This window comes from Salvelinus sp. IW2-2015, unplaced genomic scaffold (assembly GCF_002910315.2).
Source record: "Salvelinus sp. IW2-2015 unplaced genomic scaffold, ASM291031v2 Un_scaffold4961, whole genome shotgun sequence".
Classification (NCBI taxonomy): Eukaryota; Metazoa; Chordata; class Actinopteri; order Salmoniformes; family Salmonidae; genus Salvelinus; species Salvelinus sp. IW2-2015.
This window is the reverse complement of record NW_019946230.1, coordinates 18,536-23,932: the sequence shown is the minus strand read 5'-3', so window position 1 is coordinate 23,932 and position 5,397 is coordinate 18,536. Positions and strand designations below refer to the sequence as shown.

At 45.4% G+C, this 5,397-nt stretch overlaps 1 pseudogene; it reads left to right on the top strand.

Moving 5' to 3' along the window:
- The first annotated feature begins 3,024 nt into the window (after positions 1-3,024).
- LOC112077838 (desmin-like) overlaps positions 3,025-5,397 on the top strand; it is a 20,231-nt pseudogene continuing 17,858 nt past the window's right edge.

Here is a 5,397-nt window from a genome sequence, read left to right as displayed (position 1 = left end):
GCTAGTACGATAACGAGGTCATCTGTAAGTCTCTGCTAGGTAACGATACAGAGGTCATCTGTAAGTCTCTGCTAGGTAACGATTACGACGGGTCATCTGTAAGTCTCTGCTAGGTAACGATACGAGGTCATCTGTAAGTCTCTGCTAGGTAACGATACGAGGTCATCTGTAAAGTCTCTGCAGGTAACGATACGAGGTCATCTGTAAGTCTCTCTGCTAGGTAACGATACGAGGTCATCTGTAAGTCTCTTAGCTAGGTAACGATACGAGGTCATCTGTAAGTCTCTGCTAAGTAACGAATTACGAGGTCCATCTGTAAGTCTCTGCTAGGTAAACGATACGAGGTCGATCTGTAAGTCTCTGCCTAGGTAACGATACGAGGTCATCTGTAAGTCCTGCTAGGTAACGATACGAGGTCATCTGTAAGTCTCTGCTAGGTAACGATACGAGTCATCTGTAAGTCTCTGCTAGGTAACGAGCGAGGTCATCTGTATAAGTCTCTGCTAGGCAACGGATACGAGGTATCTGTAGTTCTGCTAGGTAACGATACGAGGTCATCTGTAAGTCCCTGCTAGGTTAAGATACGAGGTCATCTGAAGTCTCTGCTAGGTAACGATACGAGGTCATCTGTAAGTCTCTGCTAGGTAACGATACGAGTCATCTGGTACAGTCTCTGAGGTAAGATCTGAGGTATCCTGTAAAGTCTCTGCTGGTAAGATACGAGGTTCACTTCTGAAGTCTCTGCGCTAGGTAAGCGATACGAGGTCATCTATGAATCTCTGCTATAGGTACGATACGAGGTCATCTTGAGTCTCTGCTAGTAACGATCGAGGTCATCTGTAAGTCTCTGCTAGGATACGATACGAGGTCATCTGTAGTTTTAGTGTATGAGGTGGAACCTGTGAGGTAACGTACGAGGTCATCTGTAAGTTCTGCTAGGTAACGATACGAGGTCATCTGTAAGTCTCTGCTAGGTAACGATACGAGGTCATTCTGTAGTCTCTCTGCTGGTAACGATACGAGGTCATCTGTAATCTCTGCTAGGAAACGATCGAGGTCATACTGTAATCTCTGGCTAGGTAACGATACGAGGTCATCTAGTAGTCTGCTAGGTAACGATACGGAGGTCATCTGTAAGTCTCTGCTAGGGTAAACGATACGAGGTCATCTGTAAGTCTCTGCTAGGTACGATACGAGGTCATCTGTAAGTCTCTGCTAGGTAACGATACGAGTCATCTGTAAGTCTCTGCTAGTAACGATACGAGGTCATCTCGTAATAATTGAATTTGTTCCTCTATTTTCCCCTTCGATAGAGCATGCGTTTACAATACACTTAATTCCTTACCGGTGTTGTGTTTTGGTGGTATTTTATTATGGATCGGTCGTCTTTGCATCCTTCTGAATTTGATGTTTTTTGTCTTTGTGACTGTGAGAAGGCACTTACACGGTTTTCCCTTAGTCGTTTCTACCCTTAAAGTGCTGGAGGTTCAGCACTTTGTAAACTGTTTCGATACCTGCGGTGATTGTCTCCTTTTTAAAACTTCTAGCACTTACAGATGACCTCGTATCGTTACCTAGCAGAGACTTACAGATGACCTCGTATCGTTACCTAGCAGAGACTTACAGATGACCTCGTATCGTTACATTACAGAACACCTTCACTGTGTTGTGTTGCATCTGTTTTCACTGAACATCTTCGTAGGTTTTTGAAAACTATCAGTAATAAACAGCACAGCGAGGAAGCGTTCTATTACCAATCAGCAACGGCTATGTAATAAACAGCACAGCGAGGAAGCGTTCTATTACCAATCAGCAACGGCTATGGACGAGAAAGCGGCGCTCTTGAGAACGTTCAGATAGAACCCGCATTGGCCCAAATCTCTCTCTCTCTCTATATACATGACTCGGGGTGGGACCAGAGTATTTAGAGTGTTCGGCCAACTTTTAGAATGTTGAACGTCGTTCTAATTCTAGACACTCGGTTACATAGCAACATTTAAATATTCCCCATGTAAGCTAATGAGGCGCAAACATGGCTGCCATAGAATTCTTAAAGTGTCACGTATATGCGTCACAATGCTCATTCTAGACATTATTACCCATGTAATGTTAAAGTGGAACTGACACCGTTTGAACTAGTTGGCAGAAATTAAACAAAACAAATAATTATAATATCGATGTAAAATATCAAATCCGCAGTATTTGCTTCAAAACGTAACTTCATARGAGGTTTCAAGGCATTTTTTTGGCAGAATTAAATCGATGCAGTCAGTCGATGCATGATTAATAAAATTCACCAATAAATGGCTAGGCTAGTGTAATAAATATTGCTATCAGGTTTTACATCACAGCTAGTACATTGTTTTGCTGCGTCCAGCTATTTCGGGTAGGAACTGTTTCCGTTTTACTAACCCAATATTATGGATAAAAACTGACGACAAAAAGGGCAGTGATTTGGGAGCTAAACACAGTAGTTTGATGGGTTCTGAAGAGTTTCCAACCATCAAAAAAGACTACAATCCTTTAACACAGCAGCATAGTTTGAAAATGTAAGAATAAATACGTGATCCACTAGTTTCTGTCCCTCTGATAGAGATGTGTAACTAATAACCGTAATCTCATGTTTTGAAGAAGGCCATGAGACTAACACCCCCCCCACCCCCCCCCACACCCACTTCCAACAACTCCTACACACCCACTTCCAACAACTACTACATCCCCACACTGGCTAGCCTCCACACTGCTACTGGAAACCAGAGCCTATGACAGCTGAATCAAAGAGTGGGAATAGAAATGAGCGAGAGATAGACAGAGACATGAGAAGAGAGAGAGAGAGAGAGAGAGACACATGAGGAGAGAGAGAGAGAGACATGAGAAGAGAGAGAGAGAGAGACATGAGAAGAGAGAGAGAGAGAGAGAGAGAGAGACAGAGACAGAGACAGAGAGAGTGGGGTGATTGAGGGAGTTGGAGGCAGGGGGCTTGGAGATATGGAGTGGGCGTTGTATGTCTACAAATAGCAGCTCTCCTGTCCTCCAGCCCCTCATTCAGACATCCACCTCCAACAGCAACCAAGTTCCTCCAGCCAGACCCTCGGACAACGTCCACCATGAGCAAGTCCTTCTCCTCCCAATCCGCCCAGTCAGCCTCTTCCTACCGCCGGACCTTCGGCTCCGGTGTTGGATCCACCCCAGGCATGTCCTCCATGTTCTCCCACAGCGGGCGCGGCTCCTCCGGCTCCTCCGGCGCGGGCCACATGTCCTCCAGAGTGTACGAGATGACCAAGACCTCTGCCCGCCCCAGCTACTCCTCCGGCAGCATTCGTTCCTCCTCCGGCGGCGCGATGCGCTCGTACGCCGGGATGGGTGAGAAGCTGGACTTCAACCTGGCCGACGCCACTAACCGCGACTTCCTGGACACCAGAACCAATGAGAAGGCAGAGCTGCAACACCTGAACGACCGGTTCGCCAGCTACATCGAGAAGGTCCGTTTCCTGGAGCAGCAGAACGCTACTCTGGTGGTGGAGATCGAGAGGATGAGGGGTCACGAGCCGACCCGCGTGGCCGAGATGTACGAAGAGGAGATGAGAGAGCTGAGGCGTCAGGTGGACGGCATGTCCAATGACCGAGCCCGCATGGAGGTGGAGAGAGACAACTTGGCTGACGACCTGCTGAAACTGAAACTCAGGTGAGAGGTCAAGGGTCAAAAACATACAGCAAATCAAATCAAAGTTTATTTGTCACGTGTTACAGGATACAGCAGGTGTCAACAGTACAATGAAATGCTATCCCTGCAAGCTCTTCCAAAACAACGCAGTGTTCAATGAGAGAGACGTTAGTAAAATCACTGGCTAATACGCTCTTGATTTAGGAAATTAAAATGGCATAAGAGAAAAGACAAGTTAGTAAAAACAGAAGAGAGGAGGTTATCATATTCAAGATCAACGGAAGTAGATTTATTTCAAACTGCATGACGTAGAAGTTAGTTGAATCTCTGAAATTACCTATTACTTATTACTACTGTAATGTGTTCTACATTAAGCATATTCGCTTGAGAAGTTTGAGCCGTTTGATTATGGGCCCAATATATATATAACTATCTTGACATTCCAATAAGTGTACATTTTCAGTCTGGAACTACCGGTGATGTATCAATCCACAGTGGAACAGGTGTTATCCGTTGTGCTGAGTGAAAGCCACTCCTTAGAATGTAAAAAGACCGAATGGTGACATGATCTGAATTACGTGTCATGTTTTTTTTTCCTGCTGTATTGGGGAGAGTCCCAGCAGTGATTTGGTTTATCCTCCATCTTAGAATAGGAATACGACAGCCATGTCATGTCAGTGACGGTGTCAGTTGACATTGAAATGAAACCAACAAAATACTTGGAAGTCTCTCCTGCTTTGCTGAAGCTATATATAATATATATATATATATATATATATATATATATACTTTCTTAATTTACCCACAAGAGAAATGCTTGAGAATGAATGCAGAAGAGATTGAGAAAGAGGATGTCAGAGACAGAGAGAAAGCGATGAGATTATAAATATGAATCTGTGCCCAACGGTCAAAGTGAGGAAAAGCAAAGAGGATTACCATTATTGTGAAGGGCAGAAAGAATGAGAGCTGAACGCAGATGGATGAACAACATTACCGTACTGTCTCAAAGTGGACCCATAGTAGTAAGTAGTAGGTAGGTAGGTAGGCAGGAAGGCAGGCAGGCAGGCAGGCAGGCAGGCAGGCAGACAGACAGAACAGACAGACAGACCCATCAGTAGACAGACAGACAGACAGACCCCATAGTAGACAGACAGACAGACAGACAGACAGACAGACAGACAGACAGACAGACAGACAGACAGACAGACGACAGACAGACCAGACAGGACAGACAGACAGGACAGACAGACAGACAGACAGACAGACAGACAGACAGACAGACAGACAGACAGACCCCATAGTAGACAGACAGACAGACAGACCCCATAGTAGACAGACAGACAGACAGGCCCCATATAGACAGACAGACAGACAGACAGACCCCAATAGTAGACAGACAGACAGACAGACAGACCCCATAGTAGACAGACAGACAGACAGACAGACAGACCCATAGTAGACAGACAGACAGAGACAGACAGACCTCATAGTAGACAGACAGCACAGACAGACAGACAGACAGACAGACAGACAGACAGACAGACAGACACAGACAGGACAGACAGACGACAGACAGACCCCATAGTAGACAGACAGACAGACAGACCCCATAGTAGACAGACAGACAGACAGACCCCATAGTAGACAGACAAACAGACAGACTCATAGTAGACAGACAGGACAGACAGACAGACCCCATAGTAGACAGACAGACAGACAGACCCATAGTAGAC